The following is a 17,418-nucleotide window of genomic DNA, read 5'->3' on the forward strand; positions in this document are numbered from 1 at the left end:
TAAAACATCGATCATCAAGAACTGGAAAATTTATCAAAGCATTATTTTACAGTACAAATTTTATAACGTTTAATTACTCTTTATTTTTGATAATACGTTCTATAACTATAATAAAGAAAACAAATAACTGACAAGTATTATGTTGTGTATTTTATTTCCTCAAAAAGCGGTTCAAATAAAAAAGTAATGGTGCCAATAAATTTTATGGTCGTTACAGATCATAAGAAAAGAAAAAAAGGTTATAAATATTTTGGGTTAATGCCAGTAGAGCAATTAAAATAATTGTATGTCTATGTGGAGGGACATTAGTTGGCATAAATGACGAGAGAGTAGAGTAGAGGTAATGAATGTCTGTAACGATGCGGCGGCGCAAAATAAGACACTCATCTGTTTGGGGGATTAGGGAGTACGTCCAGACCCTTCATTAGTCCCTTCATCCTATACCAACAACCCCCTCGGAACATACACCCTTAAATAATTGAAAGAATAAATAAACAGATAAATAAATTTACCTTTTCACGGTTTTAAATTTTGTTAAATGAGTATATGATCTCCACAATTATTGTTGTTCATCTAATTAGAAAAAATAATAATAGAATTTATTAATATACTTTTTTTAATTAATGAATTTTACGAATGAAAATTAATTATTAAACTTTGATATATTCATAAAATAATTGATTCAAACTTAAAATAACCTAAGAATTTACTCGAAGCGAATTTACTATGTATTCATTATTATTTATGCTCATCGGTATGAGCACTATTTTATAGGTTAGTTACACCAGGTAAGTTATCTGTACTTTCACAAATTAAATTTATCACATCATTTTTAGAGCTAACTTTTTGAGAATTCTATAAAGTATATCATCTTTTCGTTTCGTTTCGACCACTACGGATTAAGTTTACGTAGTTTTGACTTCTTTTTCTTTTCCCAAAAGGTTTTCATTCTTTTGTTCTGTTGTTGTCGTCGCCTTTCTTCCGTCCATCTATTCAGGTTTATATCCTTCTTTTTCTTCCTTTCTGCAAACTTAGGTTCTTGAATCATTTTCCTAAATTATTTATCTCTGTCTAAGACAGATCATTAAAAAATGTTTAATGGTTTTAGATGTGTTTCTCTTTCTTTAAACCAGTTCGTCTTTATGGCTCTGTTTACGTAGAAATTAAATATTTATTTTGTCAATCTTTGGTTGTTCATTCTGCACAAATGTCCATAAAACTATAATCTACTTTTCCGGATTAAGTCACCCTATTTTTTCTTACTCCTTTTTTCTACTTTTGCAATGTCTTGTTTACGTATGTATATATATATATATATATATATATATATATCACTAGATATATATATATTGCTATTACATATATATATATATATTAAACTTTTTAAAATATTTTAGTTTAAATAACTCCCCACGCTAGTCTAGTGATTAACTCGTCGTCGCAGATCAATTTTAAACAGCTGATTTTCGAAGTCGAAAGTTCTGAGGTTCAAATACTAATAAAAGCTAGTCACTTTTTTACGGATTTGAATACTAGACGGTGAGTGGATACCTGTGTAATTTAATGGTTGGGGTTCAATTAACCACAAGTCTCAGGAATGGTCGGCCTGAGTCTGGATAAGACTACGTCTCAGTTACATGTCATACATATCCTCCTCATCTCATTGGGCCGGAGGGGTTAGTTATTGTTCATTATTTGAGTAGATTGCAATATACACGTTAGGAAAATAATAGTTTAAGTATTTCCGCGATAACAGTTATTTATACAAAATAAATTATTGTTATGGACATCAATTACGCTAAGATTACAGCTTAACCCGAGCTTAATTTCTCAGTCTGTGAGAATTATAAGTCTACAAAGATTTTATTTAAAACGTATAAAAATATTCGTACAAATAAATTAACATTTTTTAAAAAATATTTTAACAGTTCATTTGGAGAGGATTTTAATTTGAATATCGGTAATAATTTTGAACGTATAATAGACAGCAATTAGTGTAATGCTTTACTGTCCTGTGAGTCCTTTGAAACAAAGGTCCGCTCGGAGCAAGTCTCCAGAGATTTGAATTTGAAATTCATTTAATGGGAAATCATACAGCAGTCGGTCAGTTCAATGAAGCAAATGGACTAGTATCAACGACTTAAAATCCTTAATATAATAGTACCTTCGTTACCAATTAATTCATGTAATTTAAACAATAGATATCACTATAATTCGCTTGTACATGAATATGTGTTGCGGTTACTTCAACCTAGATTTCAGTCAATATTAATGTAATTTAAAGTGGACTAGAATAAAAGAATATTATTTTCTTTTAATATATTCTGAGAAAAATATAAATATAGAGAAATGAAAAGAAAATTAACTAGACTGTCTGTCAACGTTATGTTATTGTCGAGTAAATCTATAAATAAAAATCTATTCGCAACTTTATTAAATAAATAAAGCAAAAAAATTATTTCTGTACTACTCAATTGAACTTTTGTTAACTTTTATGGAATGATATCATTTCATCCTTTAATCCCAAAGCTTTTTGGTTCAAATTTCAATCTCAGATTGCTTTTTTTTCATACACAATCAAGTATGGCGCATAAAGCTTATAGAGTTATATGTGGTGAATGAATAGATATAACCTTGATATTATAAGGGTCTCAGTTAAATGCACAGGACACACTAAATAATTTTTTTATTTCGATTAGTTTCAGACTTATTGTTACATTTATTGAATAAACATGTCCGATATAAAAAAAAAGTGTACATCATAAAAATAAACCTTCTGTTTTAAGTTAAATTATATGAACTACTTGATGGAAAAAAAATTGACTTATACATATTAAATCTGTTTCCCCGAAAATGTTTCAAATTACTTATAGAACACAGATTTAAGAACATTAATTACATGCTTTTCTTTAACTCACCTTCGATCCGCGGTTTCGGTATATTTCGGTATATTAATAATATTAACTTTTTTTTCATAGATTATATAACAGTTATTTATATTCAGTTTAAATAGAGTCTATAACAGTTATACTAAATTATACTAAAAACATTATAATTATTTAATATGTAAGATTTAAATTTAATTAATTAAAAATTAAAATAAAATTGTTAAAACATGTTTTTTTTAAAAAAAAAACCAAACGCCAGTGACAATCGCAGTTTTATGCAACCATAATGCATTTATGTATATAATACCTATGCATTTTACATTTATATATTCATAAGACCAGTGTCAATTTTAGAGAGCAGTTGTTAGCACAATGTGATTAATTAGTTGGTATTTAAGTATGTAATTGAAATTAACTGTGAATAAAAAAAAAATTAAAAAAAGTTTTCAAAAACATGCTTTCCTATATCTAAACATTGTACTAAAAAGTAAAAAGTTATATTTTCAAAACTAAAGAACTACTGAAAAATTATGTTTAGGATATGAAATAATTCAATTCAATTCGAGGAAAAAAACGATCCAAACAATGGATTACCACTAATGAAAAGCATTGGGCGCGCTTTCCTATTCAATATCTACGTAAATTCTTTAAATATGATATTTTTATGCAAAATGGAAATTATAGCTTCGATATACAATATCTAGTAAATCTCTTTAGATGAACTAAAGTTAAGGTACAAAATAGAACTGAGGTCGCGTCTCGTGGTTTTCATTGTGTTCTTGCGAAAATAGACGACTACTTTACATATATTACTTTGTTGAAAACAAAATTATCTTCTATTTATATTAACTGGGTAATCCATTGATTCGATCCTTCTTTTTATCGAACTGAATTGAATTATTTCATACACTAAACGTAATTTTTCAGTAGTCCTTTACTTTTAAAAATATTATTTTTTACTTTTTAGTATGATATTTAGATATTGAAAAGCATGTTTTTGAAAAAAAAATTGTTTTTTATTATTTGTAAACGAAATTATGGGACGCTGAAAATTAATTAATGGTAAAAATAGGAAAAAAACTCTGGACACGTTTTTTTCCATAAGTTATAGAGATTTTCTTTAACAAATAAATTACATATATAAATTAATAAATAATAAAATAATATATTAATAATAATATATAATATTGATATATAATATAATATATTATATTATTATTAATAATAATTAATAAATTAATAAATTACATATACTAGAATTTTGAAGAAAATAACAAATCTTATCAAGATATAAAACTCAATTTTTTTAATCATGCACTTCATAAGATATCTTCTTACTGATAAAATGTTTTCGTGATCAGTGTTGTAGCAGTAGTAGTAACCTTTAATTTTGGCGTACGCCTATTCTGCCAAAATTTACTTCAAGGGAATTGATTTTATTTAAATGAAACATTTTTCGGTAGTTATATTCATATAAACAAAATAAAAAATCCGCTGGACTCGATATATATATTTGTTCATCAAACTCATCAGAATATAAAGGCGAAATAAAATCATCAGAAATAAAACTAAAATAAAGAATAAAATGTAATAAAATAATCTTGATAGCTATTACTTAATCCAGATTCATTCCATTATATAATTAGAAAGATGAAGGAGGCTTATATAAAAATAAGGAATCTAACCGATAAACATTTACTGTACATGCACAACAATGTTACTAAGAGAATAATAAATATTAATTTTTACTGATTTTTTTTCAAATTAATGGTAATAGACTCAAGTAGAAAGAGATTACTTAATTGATATAAAAAATTTACTTTCCACCCAAGATGTAATTGAAATCGTATACGTGGATTAATGGTTATTGTTTTTTTTTTTAATCTCTTATAAAAACAAATTACTTTTTTACATTCCCATAATGTCATCGGTCTAGAATAATATCAGATTGCCTGAATACCTGTTGCTAAAAAAATAAAAAAGGTCCCTTTCAGTAGTCATTCGCTTTATTGGAAACCAATCAAATCGGCGTTCCGCTTGTATTCAAGCAATTAAAATTCAATCGAACCCTTTTCTATAATTCCGTTTCTGACAACAAATCAACACGGTCGCCTACTGGTACTTCTGTTTGCTTCCAAATAATATTGCATATAAATGAACCAATTTTAAAATTACTCAGAGGATTTTACATTTTAAAATACGCTACACAATTTATTTAAAATCTTAACGAACGAATCGTTAAGTGATCATTTTATATTTACACGATGTAATATAAATGATTAATTAAATTACTTAATTATAATATTACTAATACGTAATAATTCGTAATTAAAACCAAAGACTGATATTACTAATTCATTATAACAGTTTTTTTTTTTTTTACAAACTATACATACCTAATAAAATAGTTTACTAGTTGTATAAACTGATAAAATGACTATAAAGACAAAAAATAAATGGCTGATAATTATTAATTACATTATCAACTAAACTATTCATTTACACAAGTTTATATACACATAGAGTATGTTTATATTTTTATAGCAATACAATAAACTAAAAAAATTTAATTTTAACGATTTAAGCCTTTAAAAAGTACAATTGAAAGTTTGAGTGCTTTTTATATGTGACTAAATTTTCAAGTATCTAAAGACTTTATTTCACACTACACAATTTAAAAAAATCGCATTTTTTTTAAAATTTGGATTGCAAGATTATTGCGCAAAAACTGTCTGACCGATTTTGTTGAAATTTAGCGTGTTGCTTTATCATATCAGAAAGTTTGTTGAGGCAAAATCTGAAGGTCCTATATATAATATCATACTCGAAAAAAATTCCCATAAAATCATCTTTTTCTTTTTTTGACAGTAATTGCTATTTTTGCATCAGTAATAATATATTTTTGGATTTGCAATCGATGATATTGTATGTAAAATTTTATTACAAAACTTTTCTCTCTTTCAATCTTTTCACTAAAATGAACAGTTATCGAATTATCTAGGGAAATAGGAAAAATGGATATTTTTGCGATTTTTTACGTTTTGTTTTATAAAAATTTAAGCACACTTTTTTTCAGTTAGCGCATAACGAAATAATCATTTCCGATGATATTCCGGAGACATTAAAGTGAAAATTAACGATCATGTATAAAAAATCCAAATATGCCCATTTTAAAAGAGATATCGCCTGGACTACAAGGTAACTGAAAATAATGAATATTGGTTTAACACATGATTGGAAGACTGAGTTTGTTTATTTTATGTTGTACAGCCCTATACTCTTCTTTTGATCTTTGCGAAGTTAATGGTTGCAGCACCCTGGTTAAAAGAAAAGGCGTGTTTGATGCAATCTAACCTATGTTAATTTTAAATAATTTTAAAAGAAATTTTATCTTTTAATAAAATATTTCATTTTGTTTTTTTTTTATTAATTTCTTCTCTTTTAGAAGTTATTTTTAGATCACAAATTTATAATAAAAATTAAAAGTACGAGAACTGATAACAAATAAATAGTAATAATGTTTTAATGTACTTATTTAATTTAATGAATTTATATAATATAAATTACTGGATCTTTTAAGTCAACAAAAGATCTATAACTTTTACGTAAAGTACTAAAATTGTCAAACAAAAACAAAGTTACATTTTAAAATTTGATTTTAATCATTTTTTTTTAATTGACCACTTGTACGTGAAAAATATCCGACAAAGGGTCTCTACTAAATTTACTACTTATTATAAAAAATAAGAATAACAAAGTTTCTATACGCTTCATTGTTAAAATTCATTAAATTTATATATATGTATTATCATGCTGTTTATTCTTACAAAATAAGCTCTGACAACCTAATCTCTAAACCGTATTTATTTCCTTATTTTAAAGAAATTGTTACAAAACCATAGGTATACACCTACACACATATTTCAAATCCGATTCAAATAGTATCTTATTGACCTCTTCTTCAAAAGGCTTACTCTTAGAAGAATATCTTATGAAATAATGTCTGAGTAGAAAGACAATAACAACAAATCTTAATCACTGTATACACAAAAACTCTTACCCTTCAGTAGATTTTTTTTCTAAATTTTATAACCACATAATTTTCTAAAACTTACAATTAAATCCTAGATTTTATTGTTGGAATTGTATTAGTAATAGTAATAGTTAAAAAAAGAAATAGTCTATAAAGTACCTGTAAAATAAAGGAAGTGTTTTTAATTAATTTTTTTTTTAAATTAGATAATTATGCTAAACAATTAATAAACATGAATTATAAAATTGTCATTGTTTAGAGCGTACGGTCTTTCAGAAACTTAAAGAAAATTTGTTTAAAAAATATTAAACGAAATGTAAAATAATAGGGTTATACGATAACTGTGATGTAGATAATAACTGAAAATACAATCGATTTGAAATAATCCAGGTTATTTGCACACGACACTCCGGAAAAGGAACTGCTTTTCCTTTCTCTCTTCACGGTTTTCCAAACTTAAACATCCCGCCTTATATAACCGCCCCATAAGACGGGCACTTAACCCTTAAAATCCCTCTCCAATCCTTTTGTGTGAGCGCAAATTTTCTTAAACGGATCAAATGACTGGAGCGGTAAAGCCAGGGACTTAAACTGACTTACCCCAGAATCCCCTGTCAGGCCCTTGAACTCCTTTATATACACGTTCCCCTCCCCACCCCTCACCGAGTTACTCTCGCTCTTTCCAGGCCAGTATTAATTTTTTAGAAAAGAAAAAGAAAAAAGGAATGAAACGATCTCTTTAAACATTAAAACAAACCCCTTCTATTTTATTATTTGCTGCAAGAAACCTGACTAAACTAACGAGAATTCTTATTATTAAAGAGTCGTTTATAATAAATGGAATAAAATAAATATACAAAAGTGTATAATTAAATTAATATAAAAATAAATTAACTGCTCTTTATCTTATACGAGTCTAATAATTTTATTTCCGGCTTCCGCTCTCTCGTGCAAAGAATGTAAAATTCTATTTTGCTTGGCTCTTACCATTTCTGTTTAGCACAACTTTTCACATATATTTTATTAAGATAATGGATTTGTATAAAAATAATTAAAAATTTAATATCCGTAAAATATTTAATCGATTTAATTATCTTCTATAATTTTACACTACTTCATACAGTAGCGAAATAAAAATTAACTGAAATAAAAAGAGATAATAATTTATTATTAATTGTTATAGTTTTTTAATTATGAATTCAGTAGTTCCTGTAAACTTTTCATTGTTCGGTTCTGAATTTCAGAAAAAATGAATTAAAGAAGTAAAAATTGTAAAAAATTTCTATTAGCAATATAAGTATTATAAGAAAATAAAAAGATATTTTGAACCAATCATTATACTAATATTTACATAAATTTATAATAAATTATATTAGTTCTACTGTATTATTATTATTACGGACTCAGTTTTTAAAAAAGTAAAATTATATTTCACTTAAAAATGTAAGTTTTAATTTTCGACATTGGGCTACCTAATAATGAAATAATAAGCTAATGCAATTGTAGAAGAAAAGTATTTATTGTTTCTAAAGATATTGTCTTAAGACTGTTTTTAATAACGGGCAGCGCGAAGAGTACTTTATTTTTCTCATGAAAAGATCTTTTCAAAATTATATGAACAATTTTTAAAATCCTTTTAAAATTTTCTAGATTTCCAGTTTTACTTTTTTTAATTTTAACAAATTTAAAAAAATGTTTAACTGTTTACCACTGTAAAAAAAAATCATTTCAGTATTATAAATAAATATGGAAGTTACATCTTTTTAAGGACCACTATGGCCCAAATAATCATCGGAACTACCTAAAATATTAATACGGTAAACAAAAAAAAATTTGTATCATAGTGTATACGTATAAGATAAACGAATCATATTGCATGCACAAGAAAGGGGCGTAAAAAACATTCCTCTCGTTTTTCTATAAATTTAAACGATAGATTTAAACGATATTTCTTGCTCTTTAAACGATAGAAAAGAGTAGGTTTTTCACCGACTTTACGTAGTAATGTCGTACGGTTTACTTTCGGTCTCATGAAACGAAAATACCATTCACTTAAATGGTTTTCCTTATATAAGGTTACCTTATATAGGTATCCTTATATATAAATATATGTATATCTGTACCTTTAAAGCAACTTGTTCTGACTGACTGACTGATTCATCAACGCTCAGCAAAAAGTACTAAAGATAAATTGATGAACATTTTTATACGTATTCTTTTTACGGTGTAGTGCACACTAAGAAATGATTTTTTGGAATTTCGATTTTAAATGAAGATTTCAACTTGGTTTTTGGATGTGTAATCTTCATGTGAATATCTAAAAATTAATTTGTAGGTTTTTTGAAATTCGATCTTGAAAGGGGTGAAGAATGGTAAAAAGAAATTTGAATAATGATTGAAAATTTTCCCTATTTCCAACTCTACTAAACGAGATATTCACTAGATTGAGACTTGCAAATATTCTACAGTTAAATATCTAAAAACCATTTTCAGGTTTTTTGAATTTCTATTCTTTAAGTGTACGGCACGGCGGCTCAACCAATACTGTCATTGTTTCTGTATATACGACGCAACTGGCTGCACCTGCCTCCGGTAACTTGATTAAAAAACATACAATAAAAGTAATTAAAAGATTTATTTAAAAATAAGAAACGAAGTACGGTCACCTCTTAGTGGTGTTTGTCGGGTAACGCTAAGAACCGGGCAAAATACATTTTTAACCTTATCTTGTACGAGTATATTTATAAGACAGAAAAAATAGATTAAAGAAGTCAAAACTGTAAAAAAATTCTATTAGCAATATAAGCATTATAAGAAAATAAAAAGTTATTTTGAACGAATTATTATTCGTTCAATCTTCATGTGAATATCTAAAAATGAATTTCTAGATTTTTAGAAATTATGAATTTAAAGAGTTAAAATGAGTAACAATAAATTTTATTTTTTGTTTAATTTCTTTGTAAAAAATGAAGATATCAACTTGATTTTTGGGGGTGTGTAATGTTCATATAAATATCTAAAACTCAATTCCTAGATTTTTGAAATCTGGCTTTGAAAGGGATGAAGAAAGGTAAAAACATTTCGAATTACGATTGCAATTTTCCCCATTTCTGGGGAAACACTCGACTTGGACTTGCAAATACTCTTCAGATAAATATTTAAAAACAATTTTCAGGTTTTTTGAATTTTAATGTTATAAGGAGTGAAAAAATAAAATTGATTTTACATTTTCTGCTACCGCTATTGGATCATTCCTTATTACCATGTATTTTGTGAGCGAAGCCGCGGGAAATCTAAAAACCAATTAATGGGTCCTGTACTGACCAAACTATTGTTTTGACGGAATTACGTTACTAAAATACACCGAGAACTTTTATCAGTTGAACGGGCTCTAATTTTTATTTATCTTTTTTTTTTTCACAAGCATGAGTTTAAAGGGGTCCAGGGAGCAAAGCCTCCTGGCTAAACGAGAAAGACAAGCGAAGCGAGCAACCATCCCGATTGTTAGCGCAAGTAATTATATAACGCGGGCGAAGCCACGTCGGGGATGCTAATTTATATATATATATATATATATCTGTTCAGCCGAGCATCGCTTCGTTCTATTCTTTGGGGCGTAAAAGGAAATTCAGTTTTTGAAAACATATCTATTTATCGTAATTGTGTAAATATACATAACTTTAACTTTACTTATAAAACTCACTAAAATTTTACAAAATAATTGTAAATGTTTTCCACACAACCATGAGGTACAGCCAAATGTGTATTTTTTTTATAATCTTGAAAATTTTTTACGATACGATTCATTTTAGCGCGCCTCACATGAACTGCAAACTACGAAAAATTACTGTAATTAAAAGATTTTTACATTTGTTTATCCGGTATTTTAATTACTCATTTCGATCTCTTATTTATATTTCATAATTTTAACTTTATCCCTTGTACTACTATCAAATACGCTATTTGAATTCTTAAAATTGGTCGTATCGTTCCGGAATATATTTGAATTTCGGAATAAGAGAATGACCGGACAATCGGACCATCGAGAGTACATATTTTGTATAAAACTTTAGCTCTTATACTGCTAACAAATACTCTGTTTGGATTTATAAAATTAGTGGACCATTCCGGAGATATAAGTAAATTTCGGAAAAATAACGAATAACCGAATAACCAGATAACCAAAAGATCCAGCGTACATCTTTTTAATGCAAACGTTAGCATTCAACATAGTAAAAAATACGCTGTTTGAATTTTTTAAATTGGTCATGTCGTCTCGTAGATATAACTGAATTTCGGAATAAGACAATGTCCGAAAAACTGTACAACCAGAGACAATCAATAGTATAAAAGAAAAACATAAATACCACCCTTGCAATAAATGGAAACGTTTTGCCGAATTAGATTTTTTTGTATACCTATAGGGTCGTAAATCTTGCACTTGAAAGAAATCGACTCCTTTTTACTTCCTTGTACGAAGTAAAGGAGTATTGTGATTGCGAAAAATTTCGGTTTTCAAATTTCAGCGGAAGTATCCATTTGAACCACCCTGAATCCATTTTGACTAGTTTTGTGACGTCTGTACATATGTACGTATCTCGCATAACTCAAAAACGATTAGCCTACGTAGTTGAAATTTTGGATTTAGAACTGTTGTTCTTCTAGTTGTGCACCTCCCCTTTGGATTACAATCGACTGAACCAAAAGTGTCCAAAAAAGACCCAAAATCAAAAAAAAAAAAAGATTTTGCGCTTTTTCTTAAATGCGGTAATAAACCCTCATTGAGAGGTTTTCAACGATATATCATAAGTAGTACGTATTTTCATTAGTTCCAAACGTATAGCCAAATAAAATTTTAATACATTAAATATTTGCTTCTTCTACAAGGGAAAGGCACATCGGTTCGAATCAGACTTCCTCCTTTTTTTAATTTATTTTTTACTTTTTTTTTTACTTAAATATATTGATTTATTCATAATTTTTAACCCGTGATTATAAAAAAAATTACAAGAACTAATAATTCAGTAATAACAATAAAAATAAAAAAATATGAAAAAAATCAAGAGTTATTAGTGAAATAAAATTTTATGTACTTATAAAAATGTGTATATGTAATTTAACAGACACTATTACACATGTGTATCTGAAACAGATTTGGTGACGTCTGATTATTTAATATTAATTGAAAATTATAATTTAGAATTGTATTGTTTTTTTATTTTCTAGTTTAATTTTATTTAATTATTCTGGAATTTCTGTTTAATTTTATCTACATTAAAGAGTTAACTACAAAGTGACTGAAAAATAGATCCTCACAACAACATGTACACTGAGGCTTACATGCCCGATCTTTAATAAATTGCAAAAAAATTCTAATCTTCTAGTTCATTACTCCTCTGTTATTGTCGGGCAATATTTTCCCTAAGTCGAAGTTGATCATCATTTCATTTATTTGTTTTTTTTTTGTTCCCAATCATTTGATCACTATTTGGTTTCATTTAATTCTTTTGATCTAATTTACATACACGTTCTCTAGTTTCAGCAATTGTGTAACTGTCCACTTTATTAAAGATTTGGAGGATCTTGTCTCACTTTCAAACGGAATAAGTTTAAATGAAATGCAGCAAAAAATGTTTAGATGTAATTTAATGGGCGTACAAGGAAGTCATGTGGTGCCCATATCAAATTTATTATACACGTACATAAATTAGTGATCATTCTTTTTTACAAAACAGATTGTTTAAGAGCAACTATGACTTTATCTACGTGGAACTTAAAACATGGACAATTCTATACTCAACTCTATGTAAAGCATAAAATCAAAACACATTATGAAAAGCTTAAATCTTCGTTCGATCATTTTCCTTCTACATGAAATTTCTTTTATATTTCAATATAAGACATTTTCTACAAAATGCTGTATGTCTTAACATATTCATGTTGACTAATGTTTTTTGCAAATATTTTATATATTAGATATCAACGAAAGAGATGTGATAAAATATATCACAATTTATTTTTATATAGAATTTTTAATAATGTTTCGTATCTCTAAATTCATCCTGTAGAATTCGTTGTAGGCTAAAATCACTATATGTCGTATTAAAATGGGATCCCCATAGCAAAAAGGAATCGACCAAGTAACTCACTTCGTTAATCGATTTATTTTCAATCGAACACATACAGGACTTTGACCATACTTGACCGATCTTATTTATTATTTAACAACTATACATCTGACCACCACGAGACATATATACTAAGGAATCGGGATTTTCCGCTAATGATCGGTACATTCCGGTGCTAAGCTAAGCAGGACACACACACACACACACATGCCATTTAGTAGAGTAGGATATCTACATATATCAAAATGTTAAGTTCGTTTGTGTACGCTTCAAAAACTCAAAATGTTCTGCACCGATTGAGCTCAAATTTTAGCACGATATATAACCCGCATCAAATATTGTTTTCATCTATTTTTAATAAATCTATCTATCTATTTTTAATTTGTACATTTTTAATTTGGAAATGTAAACAAAGGAAAGCCAATCAGATCAATGCAAGATGGCCGCTGTCAAACACAACGACCAAATTTCTTTGAATTATATTTAACAGCTAAAACATCTGTATTTTATTTTTTTTTAAAACAGGATAAAAAAAATTTTTAGCACGATATATAACCCGCATTAAAGATTTTTTTTCATCTATTTTTAATAAATCTATCTATCTATTTTTAATTTGTACAGTTTTTTAATAAATAAGAGGCTAATAAATCAGATGGGAATGTAAACAAAGGAAAACCAATCAGATCAATGCAAGATGGCCGCTGTCAAACACAACGACCAATCATAAAGTGCCCGTATGGCCGTTGCCAATGTAAACAAAATCACAACTGATTAAGTAACAAATTTCTTTGAACTATATTTAACAGCTAAAACATCTGTCTTTTATTAAAAAAAAAACAAAAAAAACACAAAAACAAAAAGAAAAGCCACCAAGAAGGATGACTTACAGTAAATAAATTAAAACACCCAACTTTCTTATAGCCCAGATAGATTTAAGACTACGCAAACAAAAAAAGTCGAAATAACCAAATACACAGAAAATAATATCCCTACAGAATGACCAAAAAATCCTTTGTTAGGTTAAATATTCACTTTTGTCTGAATTTACAGAAGGCATTTACTACGAAGCATTGATAAATATTGAAGACAAGTGCTTAGCTAATGCAAATAAAGTTCTTAGTCAATTGGGAATGCCAGCACCCATCCGAGCTGCGATTGCTTCATTTGGTGTGGATTTACGCCGTGAACAGAGTTACAACATTGGTGATCTTGAGTCATATGTCCAATCAACCATTCCCAAATTAACGCGTGAACAGAAAAGCATTTATGATCGCATAATGCAAATGATAAATGACGGAGTTGTGGGAACCTTCTTCTTGGATGCACCAGGAGGAACTGGGAAAATATTCCTAATTAGATTGATTCTAGCAACGGTTCGATCAAAAAATGACATAGCCTTAGCTCTTGCTTCATAAAAAATCGCTTAAAGGTCTTGATCGATCGTTACTAGATTTGCGTGGAAACGTTAAACCATTCGGGAATGCTTTGATATTGCTCGCGGGAGATTTTAGGCAAGCATTGCCTGTAATTTCTCGATCGACACCAGCAGACGAAATAAATTCTTGCCTGAAATATTCAACACTGTGGCGACACGTACGTACATTGCAGTTGACTACGAATATGCGTGTCCAGTTGCAGAATGATCCATCAGCTGAGGTATTCTCACGACAGTTACAGGACATTGGAAACGGACAGCTGCCAGTCGATGAGACGTCTAGACGAATATCATTTCCTGATAATTTTTGTAATTTAGTAGCATCGAAAGAAGAACTGATCGAAAAAGTATTTCCTGATATTCAAATTAAGCATAGAAATCACGATTGGCTCAGTGAACGAGCTATCCTTCCCGCAAAGAATAAAAATGTCTATCAACTTAATAATATTATTCAATCCAGCATTCAAAGTGAGGAAATTACATATAAGTCGATAGACACCGTTGTGGAAACAGATGAAGTAGTTAATTATCCAACAGAATTTTTAGACTCACTTGATCTGCCAGGGATGCCACCACACATATTAAAATTGAAAATAGGTGTGCCAATTATCCTGTTGCGGAATATTAATCAGCCAAAACTCTGCAACGGCACGCGATTTGCAGTTAAGAAATTGATGAATAACGTAGTGGAAGAAAAAGATTTTAACGGGGCCTTTCAAAGGTGAAGATGTCCTCATTCCTCGAATACCCATGATCCCGACCGATACACCATTTCAATTTAAAAGATTGCAATTCCCAATTCGATTGGCATTTGCAATCACAATCAATAAAGCTCAAGGTCAATCTTTAGAATTGTGTGGTTTAGATTTAGATGCGGATTGCTTCTCACATGGACAACTGTATGTGCGTGTTCCCGAGTCGGCAAACCAGATAGCCTTTATATCTACGCAGACAGTGGAAAAACAAAAAAATATTGTATATACACAAGTATTGCAAAATTAAACTTCTATAGAACGTATGCGTTGTTTTGTTTCTCATTTCTCATCCATGCAACCATAATGTGCCACAGCGAAGCGTGGGGGGTACAGCTAGTAACTTATAATTAATTATGGTGTGAAATTAATTAATAAAATTTATTAAATGAATTAATTACTTAAATAATATAATATATTAATTAATTTAATTAATTATTTTTTTATTACGCTGTGAAATTTAGATATACTGTAGTGGTGTATCTGAATTTGTGCATGTAAAAATTTGATGAAGATTCGTTGAGTTTCTTGAGTTACATTCAATTTAAGTTCGAAAAGATTTAAGGGGGCAAGTTAGAAGCGTGACTCGTTATGATTCTGAAAGTTGAAACGTTAACGTTTATTTATCTCCGGTATCTATTGTTAGCAATATTAAACCAAATTAAAGAAATATTAAAATCTTAAAACCAATTAATTTACGAAAAGTCAGTCTTCTTAAGCAGAACTTCGCAAGATATTTTATATATATACCTGGTATATATATATATATATATATATATACACGAGGTGTGTGAGAAAAGAAATGAGATTGGTAACACTGCGAGCGATCTGGCAACGCTGTGTCTACCGGTTTGCGCTAGACCGGTTTGTTCATCCCTTCCACGTGCTATACGAGTTTCAACTCCGTTCAGCCAACACATTATTTTTGACAGCGCCATCAATGAAGTTGTATTTTTGTTGTGTGTTACGAAAATGGAGCATCGGAATTTATAGCAACGTTGTGCGATCAAGTTTTGTGTTAAACTTGTGGAATCCGCGAGTGTGACCTTTGAAAAGTTGAAACAGGCCTACGGGGAACATTGCTTATCAAAAGCACAAGTTTCCGCTGGCACAAATCATTTTTGGAAGGCCGAGAACACGTTGAAGATCAACCTCGCTCAGGAAGACCTTCAACTTCAAAATCTGACGAAAACGTTGAGCGTGTGAGGGTTCTTGTGAGATCAGACAGTCGTTTAATAATAAGGATGATGAATGAACAGTTAAATTTAAACACTTTCACCGTGCTCAAATTTTGACAGACGATTTGGACATGCGAAAGGTTTGTGCGAAATCGGTGCCGGAAAACCTCACAACGGAACAGAAGGACAATCGAAGAAATGTGTGCGTTGATCTTCTTGAACGGATTGATAATGACCAAGAATTCTTCAATTGTGTGATCACAGGTGATGAATTTTGGATATTTGAGTACGATCCTGAAACAAAGCGGCAAAGCGAAGAGTGGCACACTCTGTCATCTCCTCGGCCAAAAAAATGTCAAATGAACAAACAAAGATCAAAACCATACTGATTTGCTTTTTTGACAGTAGGGGTATCGTGCAGAAAGAATTTGTTCCTGCAGGACAGACTGTCAACCAAGTGTTTTACAAAGGTGTACTTGAAAGGCTCAGGAAAAAAGTGATTCGCGTGAGACCAGACATTGCAGACAAGTGGATCCTTCATCGTGATAATGCCCCGTGTCACACGGTCATTTCCATAAGGGAATTTTTTACCTGAAATCGCATTCCTACGGTTTCTCAACCCCCCTATTCACCTGATTTGAATCCTTGTGACTTTTTCCTTTTCCCGAAATAGAAACGTGTCTTAAAAGGACGTAATTTTGGAACTCTGGAGAACATTCAAAAGACTGTGACCGACCGGTTAAAAGCCCTACCATTTGAAGCCTTCCAGCGCTGCTACCAGGAGTGGAACAACGACTTCACCGGTGTATAGCTGCCCAGGGGAACTACTTTGAAGGGGATAATATTGTTGTTTGAAAAAAATAAAAACTTTGGTAGGTAAAAAGTCAGTCTCATTACTTTTCTCACACACCTCGTATATATATATATATATTTTTTTTTTTTAAATTAATCTTTATTAACTATCCAATAACTAAAGGTCTATATAAAAATATGTCTGGAGTTCG

The sequence above is a fragment of the Lycorma delicatula genome, chromosome 3, assembly GCF_047948215.1.
Source record: "Lycorma delicatula isolate Av1 chromosome 3, ASM4794821v1, whole genome shotgun sequence".
Taxonomy (NCBI): Eukaryota; Metazoa; Arthropoda; class Insecta; order Hemiptera; family Fulgoridae; genus Lycorma; species Lycorma delicatula.